A 19,428-nucleotide genomic window follows, 5' to 3' on the forward strand; every position below is an offset into this window, starting at 1 on the left:
CTTGGGGCACAGAGTTATAGTTTAATATAGCTTTAATTCACAATAGCGCATTTCAATAGCTGAAAAACACTCCAAATGATAAGAAGTGTTACGGCTGGTTAATCTATCAGAATCTGATATACAGAGTAGAATTCTGTTAGGAACCTACATTTCACATGTGATACAAGTGTTTTCCACACATAGAAGTTACGGAACATTGAGTAACACTCAACTTCAGTTTCGCCCAATGCGTTTCAATGGGGAACATAAGTGAATTTGAGATGTTGAAGTGTACCTTGAGTAACATCCAACCATCCAAACAGTTCTTTCCCATTGGGGAACTATGTTTTACTTCATTTAGAACTTTTTTTACATCATTATTTTCATCGGGCACTGAGTTACATTTGAATGTAACTTGAATTCACTATAGCATATTTCAGTACCTAAAAAACACTCCAGTAGTAGATAAACGTCACCATTATTCATATCAAAATTTTGACAGGTGTTTGTCCCGCCCCCCTGGCATTTCTGGTACCCACCTGATGCCGCCTGGTTAATGGGTGTTCACACACTCTGGTCTCTAGCCTTTGTCGGTAAACTTTTGACAGGCATTGGACCTTTTGTCAGTCGTCTGAAAGGAATTGGGTTGGCCAATTTTGGCCTTGTTCCTAAAAATGGGCTGGTCAACTTTGCAAGCTGAGACGGACCTTCGGGGACCTCTAAGGTGTCAAAAGGTAAGTCAGCAATGGGGTGGAGCTGGCATCCTGCTCCTCTTTGGGTACAGCGCTGGTAGGTACAAAGAGTACAGAGATCGTGAATAACAGACCCAGAGAGAGGATGTACAAGAAGGCTTTAGAGAGAATCTATTACATACCCAGGGCGTCTGGCAGTTTTGGTGATATTAACAGCTTCTTGAGAAATGTATCAAGTCATGGAGAAAATGTCAAGCGAAAAAACATGTTGAAATGGATAAGTGGGCAATCTACTTACAGTGTGCACAAACCAGCACAGGTGAGGGTCAAGAGAAACAGAACAATTGTTTCAATGGTCGATGACCAGTGGCAAGCAGATTTGGTAGAGATGTCTTATTACTCAAAATTCAATGATGGATATAAATTTATCCTCACGTGTATCGATGTGCTTTCAAAATATGCTTTGGCTGTGCCATTAAAGGCCAAGACAGGGAAAGAAGTTTCTTGGGGTTTTAGTTTGATTTAGACAGTGCAGAGTTCCTATGAAGCTACAGACAGACCAAGACAAAGAATTTTTTCACACATTGGTGCAAAAACTACTAAAACAGAACAATATTGTACATTTTGTCACAAACAATGATGTAATGGCCAGCATAGCAGAACGGTTCAATACGACCTTAAAGTCCAAAATATAGAAATATTTTACATATGCACATACTTTTTGGTATATAGATGTCCTGTCAGTCTTTCTGCAGAGTTATAACCACAGTTTTTACACCACAATTAAAACAAGACCTGTAGATGTGACTCCAGAAAATGCTCTGAGTTTTTGGAAAATATTCTATGACAGGGCAGCGCAAAAAAAATCTACTCTGTGCACATTGAAAATAGTCATGTCAGAGTTTCAAAATTAAAAGGTGTATTCAAAAAAGACTATGAGCAGTCTTTTACAGATGAAATATTTATTATCGTGGACTGTTTGAAATGACTCAAACCTGTATATACTGTACACTAATAGATTATGCAGGTAATGAAATTCAAGGGACATTTTATGCGGAAGAATTACAAAAAATTAATCCCGATGCTTACCAGGTGTACCGCGTCCAGAAAATTCTTTCCACTCGCGGGCGTGGTAGAATCAAGCATGTGTTGGTAAAATGGCTTGGTTGGGACAAGAAATTTAACAGTTGGGTCAAGGCTTCAGAAGTGAAAGACATAAGGAGTTGAGAAAGGAAGAAAAAAATGTCTAAAGTCAGAAATGGATTTTATGTAACATTGCCGAGTCATTCATCAGCCAGGACTTTTCCCAACAACACAATAGCATCATTCACCATTCAGCCAGCCAAGACAATAGAACTGTCCAGAGACTGGGAAGTGGCATTGGTGGAACTGACTTACCCAGAAATGTTCAATTCTATCACCCAGGAAGCACAATTTACACTAATGAATCAGGAAACAAGAACAAGAAATTGGACATACACTTTAAACAAAGGCTATTTCAGGAATATAGAAGCATTGTTGTTTGAAATGAATCATGTCATTAATACCAACCCAACATCACCAAAGTCAATGCTTAGATACAATCCTGCCAGTAGAACCATTCATCTTATTGGTGATAAAAACATTTTGCTCCAAGTGACCAGCTGACTTACATTCTGGGGTTTGATCCAGAGATGCCATCTAACAAGTCACCTCACCCGACTGATATCACAGATGGTTTTTCCACCATATTCATGTATACAGATATTATCGATCCACAACTTGTTGGAGATGCGCATGCGCCATTACTGAGATGTGTAAATAAAAGGTGAATGTCACCATATTTTTTGAAAAGCCACACTACATACTTCTCGCCGTGCAAAGCTTCAGTACTATAAGGATTGAAATTAAGACAGACCAGAATAAACCAGTTCTGTTCCAGTACGGTAAGGTAATAATTAAGTTGTATTTTCGTCCAGCAAGATCTATCAATTTTTAAACATGCTTGTAACAAAAAAGTAAGGAGATCCACGCGCCTATGCATCTTATTACAAGACACAAGCTGGCAATGGTCTACCAGGGTTTCATAGTCTCCCGGTCCAGTACGGTGCAGGTATCGGCGGTATTTTTAAAGCTCTCTTCAGAAAAGCAGTACTTCTGTTTAGGCGAGGGCTAGAAATAGCTAAACCTCATGTGAAGTCTGCAGCAAAAAGCATTGCTAATGATGTAATGAGTCACATGGCAAGTGCTGTAATGAAAAGTTGCAACACCCCAACAAGAAGGTTCGGGTATGATTGTTATAAAGAGAGGTGTTAAAAGAAAAAGACGCACACCACATCTAGCACTGCTGGGGCCACCTGCACTGCCCAGGAAGAGAGCAAATAGGAAAAAAACTCGACACTCTGTCAAAAGATAAAGAAAGTCAGCCAAGAGAACATCCAGAACTAAGCAAATTTCTGGTGATATACTCTAAACATGGCCTTTGTACACTGTGCGTCAGATGAATGTGCAAAATCGTAACTGGATGTATTTCAGCTGTCACCAACACAAACCAGTATTGAAAAAAGCTACTATGTCGAAGTGCCGCCTCTCACATCATTGTCAGAAAGTGCTCCACTTGAGTTTTCGATTGCCGGAAATGATCAATACCTGGACCTCAACAACACACTCCTCTACCTAAGCTGTAAAATAAATAAAAATGATGGAACAAATCTGGCCGCAGATGCACGTGTTGCCCTTGTAAACTACCCAATTGCTTCTCTGTTCAGTCAGGTGGATATCACCGTCGGGGACAGATTGATCAATCAGAGCAATAACTGTTACCCATATCGTGCATTTATTGAAACCGTACTAAATTACAGAGATGAGACCCTGAAAACACAATTTTCAGCTGGACTGTTCTATAAAGACACACCCGGTCAACACGAAGCCACTGTTTTGGATGGACCAAATTTAGGATTCAATAAAAGGGCTGCTTACACGGCCAGAAGCCGCAGGGTTGATTTATTGGGTCACATCCATGTAGATCTGTTCTTTCAAGAGAAATTATTAATTAATGGGGTTGATGTAAAAATAAAGTTGGTATGAAATAAGGATGACTTTTGTCTGATGAGCGATGGTGATCAATTTAAGGTCAACATATTATCAGCATCATTCTTTGTGAAAGGAGTTCAAGTGAACCCTGGAGTCAGACTGGGCCATGCTGAGGCATTGATGACAAGCAATGCAAAATACCCAACTGACCGGGTTCAAATGAAGGTGTTCAGCATACCTACTGGTAGTCGTGTCTGCAACCAGGAAAACCTGTTTCTGGGACAGCTGCCAAAATTGATTGTTTTGGGTTTTGTTGACAATGCGTCTTTCAGTGGCAACTTTACACACAACCCCTTTAATTTTAAACATAATAACATCAACTTCATGGCTCTTTACCTGGATGGAGAGCAGATACCCAGCAAGCCTCTGCATCCTGATTTTGCTAATGGTCACTGTGTCGGAGAATATTTTCAACTGGTGGAAACCGCAGACAAGAGGATGAAAGATAAGGCATTGTTAGTCGATCGTGAAGAGTTTGCTAAAGGGTATTCACTTTTTTCATTAAACCTAAGCCCTGATATGGAATCACCAGGACACTATTCACTCATCAAAACAGGCAACCTCACCTTTTGCTGAACCGCTGCAAGATAAGGTGAATATGATTGTGTATGCGGTTTTTGACAACATCATTGAAATTAACATGCGTCGTGAAGTTAATTATGACTGCAGTTAAGCTGTAGACGTGTTCATACATGCAGCCTCTGGACACTGAGGAACTCAGGACCACCCTTGCATCTGGGCCAGTGACACATGTCCATTTTCTGGATGTCTTCCCTTCAGATCAACTGCCCAAGGAGAAGTTGACTGCTAGACCTCTGTTTATGATTGTAAACACAGACCCCCATGATAAATCTGGAAAGCACTGGATTGCCATTTACCTTGCTGATCATGGAAAAGCTGAATTTTTTGACTTGTATGGAATTCTCCCAGATTCAGAAATATTTCCTGAAGTTATTATGAAATTTTTGAAGATTAATGTTAACTGCATCTCTTATAACAATATTCAGTTACAGGATTTTTTCTCCACCACCTGTGGACACCACTGTGTTTTCTACTTGAATCAAAAAAGGAAAGGACTTACCATGAAGCAGATATTGGAATTGTACCCAGGAGATGTTCATCTAAATTACCACATGGTTGTTAAATATTTTCATCAAATAAAAAGGGGACAAACTGGAAATAAGAAACTGAATATGTTTACCCAGAAATCAGAAGTAAGTCAGACATGTGTTTGCTTTTGCTGAATATTATATGCAGAAAAAAAGATGTTGTAACTCTATGCATTCCCTTTGGTTAAAAAATAAATAAAAATGAAATATTAATCAACATGAACGTGTCTGTGGTTATTGTAGTCCATCCATCCATCCATTGTCTCCCGCTTATCCGAGGTCGGGTCGCGGGGGCAGCAGCTTGAGCAGAGATGCCCAGACTTCCCTCTCCCCGGCCACTTCTTCTAGCTCTTCCGGGAGAATCCCAAGGCGTTCCCAGGCCAATCGAGAGACATAGTCCCTCCAGCGTGTCCTGGGTCTTCCCCGGGGCCTCCTCCCGGTTAGACGTGCCCGGAACACCTCACCAGGGAGGCGTCCAGGAGGCATCCTGATCAGATGCCCGAGCCACCTCATCTGACTCCTCTCGATGCGGAGGAGCAGCGGTTCTACTCTGAGCCCCTCCCGGATGACTGAGCTTCTCACCCTATCTTTAAGGGAAAGCCCAGACACCCTGCGGAGGAAACTCATTTCAGCCGCTTGTATTCGCGATCTCGTTCTTTCGGTCACTACCCATAGCTCATGACCATAGGTGAGGGTAGGAACATAGATCGACTGGTAAATTGAGAGCTTCGCCTTGCGGCTCAGCTCCTTTTTCACCACGACAGACCGATGCAACGCCCGCATTACTGCGGATGCCGCACCGATCCGCCTGTCGATCTCACGCTCCATTTTTCCCTCACTCGTGAACAAGACCCCGAGATACTTGAACTCCTCCACTTGGGGCAGGATCTCGCTACCAACCCTGAGAGGGCACTCCACCCTTTTCCGGTTGAGGACCATGGTCTCGGATTTGGAGGTGCTGATTCTCATCCCAGCCGCTTCACACTCGGCTGCGAACCGATCCAGAGAGAGCTGAAGATCACGGCCTGATGAAGCAAACAGGACAACATCATCTGCAAAAAGCAGTGACCCAATCCTGAGCCCACCAAACCGGACCCCCTCAACACCCTGGCTGCGCCTAGAAATTCTGTCCATAAAAGTTATGAACAGAATCGGTGACAAAGGGCAGCCCTGGCGGAGTCCAACTCTCACTGGAAACGGGTTCTACTTACTGCCGGCAATGCGGACCAAGCTCTGGCACTGATCGTACAGGGACTGAACAGCCCTTATCAGGGGGGCCGGTACCCCATACTCTCGGAGTACCCCCCACAGGATTCCCCGAGGGACACGGTCGAATGCCTTTTCTAAGTCCACAAAACACATGTAGACTGGTTGGGCAAACTCCCATGCACCCTCCAGGACCCTGCTAAGGGTATAGAGCTGGTCCACTGTTCCGCGACCAGGACGAAAACCACACTGTTCCTCCTGAATCCGAGGCTCGACTATCCGACGGACCCTCCTCTCCAGGACCCCTGAATAGACTTTTCCAGGGAGGCTGAGGAGTGTGATCCCTCTGTAGTTGGAACACACCCTCCGATCCCCCTTCTTAAAGAGGGGGACCACCACCCCGGTCTGCCAATCCAGAGGCACTGTCCCTGATGTCCATGCGATGTTGCAGAGGCGTGTCAGCCAAGACAGTCCTACAACATCCAGAGCCTTGAGGAACTCCGGGCGTATCTCATCCACCCCCGGGGCCCTGCCACCAAGGAGTTTTTTGACCACCTCGGTGACCTCAGTCCCAGAGATGGGGGAGCCCACCTCTGAGTCCCTAGGCTCTGCTTCCTCATTGGAAGGCATGTTAATGGGATTGAGGAGGTCTTCGAAGTATTCTCCCCACCGACCCACAACGTCCCGAGTCGAGGTCAGCAGCGCACCATCCCCACCATATACAGTGTTGACACTGCACTGCTTCCCCTTCCTGAGACGCTGGATGGTGGACCAGAATCTCCTCGAAGCCGTCCGAAAGTCATTCTCCATGGCCTCCCCAAACTCCTCCCACGCCAGAGTTTTTGCCTCAGTAACCACCAAAGCCGCATTCTGCTTGGCCTGCCGGTACCTATCAGCTGCCTCCGGGGTCCCACAGGACAAAAGGGTCCTGTAGGACTCCTTCTTCAGCTTGACGGCATCCTTCACCGCCGGTGTCCACCAGCGGGTTCGGGGATTGCCGCCACGACAGGCACCGACCACCTTACGGCCACAGCTCCGGTCAGCTGCCTCAACAATAGAGGCACGGAACATGACCCTTTCGGACTCAATGTCCCCCACCTCCCTCGGGATGTGGTCGAAGTTCTGCCGGAGGTGGGAGTTGAAGCTACTTCTGACAGGGGGCTCTGCCAGACGTTCCCAGCAGACCCTCACAACACGTTTGGGCCTACCACGCCTGACCGGCATCCTCCCCCACCATCGAAGCCAACTCACCACCAGGTGGTGATCAGTTGACAGCTCCGCCCCTCTCTTCACCCGAGTGTCCAAGACATGTGGCCGCAAGTCCGACGACACGACCACAAAGTCGATCATCGAACTGAGGCCTAGGGTGTCCTGGTGCCAAGTGCACATATGAACACCCCTATGCTTGAACATGGTGTTCGTTATGGACAATCCGTGACGAGCACAGAAGACCAATAACAAAACACCGCTCGGGTTCAGATCAGGGGGGCCATTCCTCCCAATCACGCCCTTCCAGGTCTCACTGTCATTGCCCACGTGAGCATTGAAGTCTCCCAGCAGAACGAGGGAGTCCCCAGAAGGTATGCCCTCTAGCACCCCCTCCAGGGACTCCAAAAAGGGTGGGTACTCCGAACTGCTGTTCGGTGCATACGCACAAACAACAGTTAGGACCCGTCCCCCCACCCGAAGGCGAAGGGAGGCTACCCTCTCGTCCACCGGGGGAAACCCCAATGTACAGGCTCCAAGTTGGGGGGCAATAAGTATACCCACACCTGCTCGGCGCCTCTCACCGGGGGCAACTCCAGAGTGGTAGAGAGTCCAGCCCCTCTCAAGGAGATTGGTTCCAGAGTCCAAGCTGTGCGTCGAGGTGAGCCCGACTATATCTAGCCGGAACCTCTCAACTTCGCGCACTAGCTCAGGCTCCTTCCCCTTCAGAGAGGTGACATTCCACGTCCCAAGAGCCAGTTTCTGTAGCCGAGGATCGGACCGCCAAGGTCCCCGCCTTCGGCCACCACCCAACTCACACTGCACCCGACCTCCTTGGCCCCTCCCATAGGTGGTGAGCCCATGGGAAGGGGGACCCACGTTGCCTCTTCGGGCTGTGCCCGGCCGAGCCCCATGGGTGCAGGCCCGGCCACCAGGCGCTCGCCATCGAGCCCCACCTCCAGGCCTGGCTCCAGAGTGGGGCCCCGGTGACCCGCGTCCGGGCAAGGGAAAACGCCGTCCAAAATGGTTTTTCTTCATAGGAGGTTTGTTTAACCGCTCTTTGTCTCATCCCTCACCTAGGACCAGTTTGCCTTGGGTGGCCCTACCAGGGGCATAAAGCCCCGGACAACAGAGCTCCTAGGATCATTGGGACACGCAAACCCCTCCACCACGATAAGGTGACGGTTAAAGGAGGGGGGTTATTGTAGTGAATAATCCAATAATCAGATAGAGAAAAATTAAGGGTCTGTATAGATAGATAGATAGATAGATAGATAGATAGATAGATAGATAGATAGATAGATAGATAGATAGATAGATAGATAGATAGATAGATAGATAGATAGATAGATAGATAGATAGATAGATAGATAGATAGATAGATACTTTATTAATCCCAAGGGGAAATAAATTATTTATTTATTTGTTTTTTAAATGTTCACACAGAAATAACACGTTGTAAAACTATTTTCACAGAGTTAACATAGTCATGATACAATCAAACGAAATGATCTAAATGAAAATAATAATAATAGTAATAATACACAATAATAAAGCACAGTACATTAAAAAAGTTGCTTCCTTAATTTTCTAAGCATTAACACATAGCATTAAAAAATAAATCCCAGCCTTTTGGTTTTCCAGCCCTGTTTAAAGTTCGTGTTTGCGTAGCGAACTTGATCAGATCAACCATATTTGTGCCAGTAACAGGTGTGCCTTTATATAAAAATTCCTCTCTTTCATTTCAGGACGTTGTGGATGGGTTTTTTGTCATTTTCCGAATTAGTATTTCCGTATTTTTCCTTTGTCTCTGAGATGGATTCCAAAATGTCTCTTATGACAATATCATCTCAGCGGTCGAGTGCAATGATATGGTCTCTGATGGCGTTTGAGTTTCTGGTAGAATCAGAGTCAATGTAGACTTCTGTGATTCACGTTGTCTCATGAGACTCAGATATCTCTGCAGACTATGAAAGTACAGTTCTACTTTTTCATTCAGTGATAGGGCACTATTTTGTAAAATACTCCTCATTTCATGATCAAGCGTTTGCATAGTGTTTTTTGTCATATCTGTTTCTTCACCGGCGGATGTTTTGATCTGCTCCAGTTGTTTTTCCAAATGCTGGCTTAGTGGCATCCTCTGGGATTCTTAAACAAAACAATGTTTTTTGCATTTAAAGCTACAGTACGGCTCTGTTTTCCCTGGCAAAAAATATTCTCAAAAATATAGATTACGCTCAAATTTCTATGATGAACATACTTTGTGAATGCCAATTCCAACTCATTACAGGCAGATTGCATGAGATCATCAACTACAACTAAGTTTATTTTATCACGGGGCAACAACGCGTTGTCATTTAGGGAGTCAGGGAGACCTTCTGTAAATTTTATACATCTGAATTTTTTCATCAATTCTGTATAGAGAGGTTGCCAAACGGAATAACAATAGAGGATATTTTCTGGTTGGTGAGACATCATTTTTGTCCCCGATTCTAGTAATGTTTTCACAAAAAAAAGATTTTCCACAGTTGCTTGGCCCGCTTAAGATACAGGAAAACGTGTGTTGTAAACGAATGTTCATTATTATTTATTTATTTATTTTTCTCAGAATCAATAGCCAAAAGGTAACGACGCAAAATGTTTAGTTAACACATGCTTGTCATAGACATCTTTTTGTATTTTTTTTATTTTCTGGTTTCTGTATGCCAGCTGCGTTTTACCCTTACAATACCAAGATCTTTAAGTTTAATATCTTTATGTTGTGAAGACACGTTTATATTTTCTGTATAGTCAAAGGCCAGTTCTTTTAAGCTTTCAGAATTCACCTTTTAACAGTTCTTAACATTTAATGTTATACCTTTAACTTTTAGACAGGTTGCACCGCTGGATAACTTGTAGCCATAACGTTTGGGTCCACTGCTTACAAATTCTATGATGTATTCATTCGTTGATAACTCGCTTGTTAATTCTTCTAAATAACACCCGAGTTCTGGTTCCCATTTGTTTGTTCTGGAAATATAAAAAATTGAATTTGTGTCATAGTATAGTATTCTTTCGTTCAGTTTATTTAAAAGATTATACAACTCTAATCTTGCATAAGCTGTAGAAAAACTCGCAATAAATATGTTTACATTGGACGGTGTGCTGTATCGATCTTTATCGTAGGTCCAAGTCACACACGCACATTCATCATCAAAAAAATCACAAATAGATACCTCATAGTTTGGGGCAAATAATAATTCAAACAGTTTTTCTGGATCCGTAACTAAAGATGTGTGAGGCAAATTAGGTCTTTGTGCCCCATAAGGAATTAAAAAAAAGTTTTGCAATTTGCCTTCTGGACAGATATTTTTTAATTAGGTGCTCGCTTAATTGTATATCTTCCTTTTCATAAAACATGGATACATACTGTTTACACTCTTCCATGTTTAGACAGCTCTCAGGATAACCTGAAGATTCTTGCTTCGCTTTTAAATGGGCATTATTATACTCTGAAAAAGTTCGGTAGAGCTTTGTTCAAAATGCCATATCTCATATATGCGTTCAATTTTGTACCCCTGCTGAATAGCTGCAAACAATTCCAGGGTCGTTCAGCATTAATAAAGTATCTATCTATCTATCTATCTATCTATCTATCTATCTATCTATCTATCTATCTATCTATCTATCTATCTATCTATCTATCTATCTATCTATCTATCTATCTATCTAGTAAGAGCTCTCTCCTCGTGAGAGTGTGTGCATGGGCTCTGCTGATGTGTTACAGCACAAGTGTGGCAAAGTGTAAAGTATAATTTTTTGTTTTTTTTGGATGGCAAAACAGGAAATAGAAGATTTCTGGGTGGATAATGATAATAATAATAATACGTTTTATTACGTTCTATAGCGCCTTTCATACAGTCAAGGACACTTTACAATTCAATAAACACATTAACAAAACAATAGAAATCACATACAAGAAAATGACAATAGTCATTGAAAAGATGTGTTTGTAACAGGAGTTTGAAATGAATAACAGATTTTTCCTTACGAAGGCTGAGAGGAAGAGCATTCCAAATTTTAGGTGCTATTACACTGTAAGCTCTTCCACTATAGTTACTAACCTGTATTTAGGTACAGTGAGTAAGTTAGCATCCGATGATCTTACACCGTCACCCATGCTAATCTAAAATACGTTTCTAACGGTTCAAAATCCTTATAAATAATTTTTGGATGACCAATTGGATATCTTTTGTTTTTATTCACATAAGGATATAAACTTGTGAAATCGTAGTAATGGATTTTTTCTCCAGCGCACACCGTGTAATATAAACGTGCTGCAATCACAATCTTATTCGCTATTATACAAATACTGACACGTACATCCCTTCACTCAGCTTGCTGATCCCGAAAGGGCCCCAAGAGCCACACACACCCATCCTTTTTTCTATACCGTTTGCCACTTGTGAGGCCCTTGGCCAGCAAAAGTCTTATTGCTTGGGTGTGTTGAGCTCCAAGCAAGGAACTGTGGCCCTGGACAAAACACTGGCCCCATTGCTTGTTGGGTGAACACACAAATACATATGACACCCAGATCGGTTTTAACAATGAAAGGATTTGTTAAACAGCAAATTTTGTTGTTTTTTTTTCGTACCGGGGGTCTGGTGAGATGTGGTCACACCTGATAATAATGTTGTGGATACACATCTGGGTTGCTTTATGGTACTCTTTTTTCGGTGAGGCAGTCATTAATCGAGATTCAAGCAATTTCTCACATGCTGAAAATCCTGGCAAGAAATGTAGCAGCGGTATTTTAAAATTAAATTTGTACATACAAATAGCATTATATCCCCTTTGGGAGCAAACTCCAGACCAGGACAAAGTAGATAATTTCACTAATTATACATGAATATAGAATATACAAATTTTACCAGGCGTTTCGTTGTTAATTCTATGGCGATCAGAAAGGTGATCATCAGTTTCATCCGAATCTAAAAATGAAAAATGCATTAAATTATTTAATGTGTAATTCCGTCCAAGTTGGTTATATATAATAGACCGATAACCATATAACATGACATAATCAAATGTTATCGTTTATTGACACAGGGTGAAACATAACTGCACAACAGATTTTACAATTAAATTGCATCATTTATTTTATGTAACTGGGTACTTCTGGCAAGTTCCACCGTTATCACCCATAGACACACAGTGAAACGACGCTGATCACAACAATATTTTGTCATCATTTAACTCAGTTGAATCACCATTAATTTTACTGAATCAGCCCACAATCTAGGAGTTATCTTTGACTCTATCATGTCATTTAAAGCACATATTACAAAGTTGTTCAAATCATGTTTCTTCATCTTAAAAATGTTGGGAAATTAAGGTGCTTTCTAAATAAACAGGATTCTGAGAAAATAATTCATGAATTTATTTCTAGTAGGATTGACTACTGCAATGCGGTGTTCACTGGATATTCAAACTATTCTTTATACAGCCTCCAGTTAACCCAAAATGCTGCTGCAAGAATTATTACAAGAACAAGAAAGTACGAACACATGACTCCAGTTCTTAAATCCTTACACTGGCTCCCGGTTTAGTTTAGGGCAGATTTCAAAATCCTCCTTTTAACATATAAAGCATTAAATGGCCAAGGTCCGGCTTACTTGTCTGAACTTAACATGACTTACAAACCAGAGCACACATTAAGATCTCAAGATGCCGGTCTGCTTATGATTCCAAGGATTAATAAAATAACAGTGGGAAGTTAAGCTTTTAGTTACAGGGCCCCTAAACTGTGGAATGGTCTGCCTGCTACTATAAGAGATGCCCCATCGGTCTCAGCTTTTAAATCCCAGCTGAAGACTCACTACTTCGATTTAGCATATCCTGACTAGAGCTGCTGATTAACTGTACAGACTGCATCTCTGTTGTTAGTCATTAGCACTGTCACACACGTGCGAGTAGGAGGCAGCTAAAAGGTCTGAGTAATTGTAATAAAACATCCGACCAGGGGGCTGCGGAGTGCGCTGACTGTCTTTCTCAGTTCCCTACAGACCTTTCCTAGGAAATCCTGCAAGGTTCCTGCGCCTCAGAAGACATCACTTCCGAAGCCTGCCCCTTTGCTGATGTCACCTCCGAAGTCGGCCCCTTTGCTGACATCACTTCCAGTCCAGACAACATCACTTCTGGTTTCGTCTCCCTTTTAATGACGTCAATTCCTCTACGGGCCTTTAAAGCCTCCATCTTTGTCTGTTGTAATCAGTTCTGTTTTGGACTCTGTTCTATGCACATCGTGCTACTTATTTCAACCTTTTGTTGCTGAGAAAAACAATATCTGGGTGGCTGCCCCAAACCTTTATGATGTCTTGGACTCTTACTTGTTACAGCACTAAAACATAAGTAATATGATAGTTATAATTTGTTACTAACTCTCACCTATTCTGCTTTTCTTCTCGGTACTCAAACGTGGCACTTGGTGCCATGGCCCACCTGCCAAGTTGTTTTGCCTGCCTAAGGTAAAGTCATCCCTGATGGAGGATCACAGGAGTCATGGGGTAGAGGGGTACTTTCACCGGATTGGCTGGCCAAGCAATGTTTCAGCTGTGGAATGGCCAAGTGGGTGAGGCAGCTTGATGGTTGAGGTCTCCAGGACTCTAAACAAATCCAAATCATATTATGTGATATCATCTACTGTTAGATTCTGCTCCGTACTTGAAAATTTTTTATATTTATACTGTATTGAGGATTTGTTCTGTTCTGTGTATTGTATTGTATTGACCCCCTTCTTTTTGACACCCACTGCATGCCCAACCTACCTGGAAAGGGGTCATCTTTTTGAACAACCTTTCCCAATGTTTCTTCCATTTTTTCCCTACAAGGGTTTTTTTGGGAGTTTTTCCTTGTCTTCTTAGAGAGTCAAGGCTGGGGGGCTGTCAAGAGGCAGGGCCTGTTAAAGCCCATTGTGGCACTTCTTGTGTGATTTTGGGCTGTACAAAAATAAATTGTATTGTAAATTGTATATTACCATGAATTGCATCATTTTATTCCACGTAATAGGGTGCCTCTAGAATGTTCCGACAAGGCCCCGGTACAAGTGCCTTATCTCAAAGAGCAGCAATAGATGTTCAGTGTCCCCCTGACGAATGTAAATTTTTGTAAAGAAGACTAGAATTCCATTTTACCATTTAGTTTATGTGGCTATAATAGAAATAAATACACTAATGCATAATCATAATAATGTACACACTTTAAAAGTACACGTTTTACTTTTGCTCTTTGGCCCGGACTCGAACTCCGCTCTGCTGGCTTAGAAAACGTCAGCGATATGCATGTGCCACCATTGTATGTGCCATGATGATATTGTCTGTTCCAGTTAACACCGTTTTCATTGACACCTCAGTTCATAATTTTTTCAGTCGCGCCATATTGCCTTTTAGCCATAGACTCTTCACATTCCCGGAAGCTCGTGTATATCTTTATTGGCCGTTCTGAACATGGGAAGTGCTCGATGCACTCAGCGCATGCCCAAACCAGCATGGTGTAATTCTACTGGCTAGCTTAACATGCGGCTTGTGTTTGTTGATTGGTTAAAAATATGTTGCCGGGTTATCATATTTAACGACGGATATTTTGTTTTTTTTTTTCTTTCCTTCTCTGTCTCTCTTTGGTCTTTGGTTAAATTCAAGCGCGGGTGGCCATCTCCTTATGACGGAGACTGAACAGGTCGGCTGAGTCCACCACTCTCAAAGTCACAAAGGAGACACCAACGCTTGTTTTACAGGTAACAATTCTTTTGACCGAGTTGAAGTAGGTTGGCTGAGTCCACCACTTTGCAAGGTTTTAACCAGCTACGCTAACCACAGTCCGTGTGTCACCAGCTCAGTTGAGCGTTCTTGCTTCTCCATTGCTGAGACCGACTGAAAAGTCAGAGGTGAAGTGTGGCATCTGCGCTTAATGCCCCACCATCCCCGCCTGAACCCCCGATTTATCCCAGTCCATGTGTCCCTTGCTCATTCAAGTGTTCTTGCTTATCCATCACGGAGACACACAATTATCTGTTTTCTTTTACTAGAAAGAAGCAAAACATGGATTCTGCAACAACAAAACATACCGCTAAGCATAGACCGGTGTCATCATTATAGAAGATAACCAGTCGGTAGAACCAGAACCTGAACCAGAGAAATCTAAACAGGTAATTTGAATGTATGCCTGTCTAAAAACATTCTTGGGCTTATAGACATAGCTTATTTATGCTCCAAAGGGCTAGAAAGGATAGACTTGTGTCCTGCATGCATGCTATGCTAAAAAAGTATATTCTCCCCTGTTTTCTTAAATCTGTCAAGAGAAATGTGGATGATGTTATATAGGAGTTTGAGCAGGGAAAGATACCCATTGATGCTTACGCACAACTGATTCAGCCTGTGAAGACCAGCTTTTTGTGGTCGGTTCTGTTCCAAACAGAAAAAATAGGCTTGCATAATTTAGTGAAATACAAATATATAAAACATGTGCTGGCTTAAACACATTTATTTAGGGGTATTACTGCCTCACTGATGGGTTTGGATCTTTTATTCAATTTGATTGTGTTCTCATACTTGTATACAATTCTTGTGTTTTGCTCCTTTTCAAATGGGTTACTGATCTGTATACAAACAAGCTTGCGTGAATATTTTCCTAAGCCTGACTGTAGCTTCATACTGTAATTACCCAAAGTCACATTTGAAAAATTTATGAACAGAATGCTCGAAAAAACTTTTCAATTAAGTTTGCATCATCCTCTTTAATAAAATCCCTGTGTGCGTCCAGGTGTCCGTGTGTGTGTGTCTTCTGGTGAAGTGCGCATGCGCGGGGCACGGTGCGATGCGCGATATTACTGTCAGAGAAAGTTAGAGGCGTTTTACGGATATACAAACCGGTATTACTGCGAGAGGAAATTAAAGGTACACAATACAGTGACGCATATTATTGCCACATACAAGCCAGTATTACTGTCAGAGGAGATTAAAGGCATATTACCGACACGCACACCTCTATTACCGCCAGAGAAAATTAAAGGTATATTACGGACGTACAAGCCAGCGGATGTACAAGACAGTATTACTGTCACAGAAAATTAAAGACACACAATACACGGCGGCAGCCCACGAAGAACGGTCAGCAAGTAAACATCAACAAAAAAAAGGCTGAAAGAAAGAAAAATACGACCAACAAAAAGAATGAGGTCAAAGTCCCTTGCCATTTAATATAGACTGTTCCTACTAATGTTTATGCACTACTGTTCTAGCGCCCGTTATTGTAACGGGCTAAATGACTAGTACAGTATAAAACATTATTACTTGTCAGTGCATTACACCAACATAAACATTTATGATGCTCACATCATATATGTATCAGTGTATATTTTCTTGCTGTTTCTCCTACTTTATTCATACTTTTAAAAAAAATGAATGTATAGCACACAGTGTGTAACTCTGAAAGCGAAGACTACATGTTAATTGCTATGTTTGGAATTTTGCTTCAATAAAATTGTTGTTTTAAGGCACCTTGGTATCTTTTTTTTCTCTCCTTTATGAATAATTTTATAACAGATAGGTTGGGTAAGATCATGAGGTAAAGGATGCAGACAGTGTGTCCTGTTTTTGGGTAAGTCAGTTCCACCAATGCCACTTCCCAGTCTCTGGACAGTTCTATTGTCTTGGCTAGCTGAACAGTGAATGATGCTATCATATTGTTCGGAAAACTCCTGGCTGATGAATTACTCGGCAATGTTACATAAAATCCATTTCTGACTTTAGACATTGTTTCTTGCTTTCCCAACTCCTTATATCTTTCACTTCTGAAGCCTTGACCCAACTGTTAAATTTCTTGTCCCATCCAAGCCATTTTACTAACACATGCTTGTTTTACCACGCCCACGAGTGGCAAGAATTTTCTGGACGCGGTACACCTGGGTAGCATAGGGATTTATTTTTTGTAACTCTTCTGCATAAAATGTCCCTTGAATTTCATCACCTGCATAATCTATTAGTTTATATACAGGTTTGAGTCATTAAAACAGTCCACGATAATAAATATTTCATCTGTAAATGACTGCTCATAGCCTTTTTCGAATACACCTTTTAATTTTGAAACTCTGACATGATCACCTATTTTCAATGTTCACAAAGTAATTTTTTTTTACACTGTCCTGCCATAGACTGTTTTCCAAACACTCAGAGCATTTTCTGGAGTCACATCTACAGGTCTTGTTTTAATCTTGGTGTGAAAACTGTGTTTATAACTCTGCAGAAAGTCTGACAGGACATCTATATACCAAAAAGTATTTGCATATGCAAATTTGCCTGCCTAAGGTAAAGTCATCCCTGATGGAGGATCGCAGGAATCGTGAGAAAGAGGGGTCCTTTCATCGGATTGGCTGGCCCAACACTGTTTCAGCCGTGGAATGGCCAAATGGGGGAGGCAGCTTGATGGATGAGGTCTCCAGGAGTCTAAAATTATCCAAATCTTATTATGTGATATCATCTACTGTTAAATTCTGCTCCGTACTTCTAAAAAATTTAAATTTTTTTTTATTGAGGATTTGTTCTGTTCTGTGTACAGTATTGCATTGTATTGACCCCCTTCTTTTGACACCCACTGCACGCCCAAACTACCTGGAAAGGTTTTTTTTGGGGAGTTTTTCCTTGTCTTCTTAGAGAGTCAAGGCTGGGGGGCTGTCAAGAGGCAGGGCCTGTTAAAGCCCATTGTGGCACTTCCTGTGTGATTTTGGGCTATACAAAAATAAACTGTATTGTATTGTATTGTATATGTAAAATATTTCCACATTTTGGACTTTAAGGTTCTATTGATCTGTTCTACTATGCTGGCCTTTACATCATTGTTTGTGACAAAATGTACAATATTGTTCTGTTTTAGTAGTTTTTGTACCGATGTGTTATGAAATTCTTTGCCTTGGTCTATCTGTAGCTTCATAGGAACTCTGCGCTGTCTAAAGATCAAACTTAAACCCTGAGTAACTTCTTTCCCTGTCTTGGCCTTTAATGACGCAGCCCAAGCATATTTTGAGAGCACATCGATACACGTGAGGATAAATTTATATCCATCATTGAATTTTGAGTAATAAGACATCTCTACCAAATCTGCTTGCCACTGGTCATCAACCGTTGAAACAATTGTTCTGTTTCCCTTGAACCTCAGCCATGCTGGTTTCTGCACACTGTAAGTATATTGCCCACTCATCCATTCCAACACGTTTTTTCACTTGACATTTTCTCCATGACCTGATACATTTCTCAAGATGCTGTTTGTAAGAGCCAATCTTAGAAAGTTAAAGTTTTGAGTTAAACTTATATTAATGTTTGCTTTATTTGAATAGAATATAATTTCTTCCATAGTCATAGACAATGGTATAGTCTTTTCCCCCTATAAGTTAGCAAGTTACTATAACTGAGAAACAGTGAGTTTATAAGCTCTAGTTGTTGTTTAGAACAGGTCCCAGTAAAGAGGAACTTGATAAACCCATTTTAAGTTAGAAATGGGATAAGCAAACAGCTTTCTGACCATTTTGAAATGGTTCAGAAATTATAAGTAATTAGTAACGATTTAAGATGTAACAAGATTAAGCTTAGAACTACATTTTTCTTATTATAATTTTTTCTTTTTTTTTGCTATTTTAATTTTCTTTTTTGTGTGAACTGTTTTACTTTGAAACTTAACTAAACTTTATAAAAACGAAGATATTTTGTCTGTGGAATCATTTCTGTGCGTCAGGCTTTTGTTGAATCCCATTTTTTTTGAGTTAGAGCTGCAGAATTTTGGAAACTTTGGGAAAATGCAGCTACACTGTTAATACCACCAAAACTGCCAGACTCCTTGGGTATGTAGTAGATTCTCTCTAAAGCCTTCTTGTACATCCTCTCTCAGGTCTGTCACTCACACTCTCTGTACTCTCTGTACATACCAGCGATGTACACACATAGGAGCAGGATGCCAGCTCCACCCATTGATGACTTACTTTTTGACACCTTACAGGTCCCCGAAGGTCCATCTCGGCTTACAAAGTTGACCAGCCCATTTTTAGGACCAAGGCCAAGATTGGCCGACCAATTCCTTTCAGACGACTGACAAAAGGTCCAAAGCCTGTCAAACATCACCCGACAACGGCTAGAGACCAG

Source organism: Erpetoichthys calabaricus, chromosome 15, assembly GCF_900747795.2.
Source record: "Erpetoichthys calabaricus chromosome 15, fErpCal1.3, whole genome shotgun sequence".
NCBI classification, from domain to species: Eukaryota; Metazoa; Chordata; class Cladistia; order Polypteriformes; family Polypteridae; genus Erpetoichthys; species Erpetoichthys calabaricus.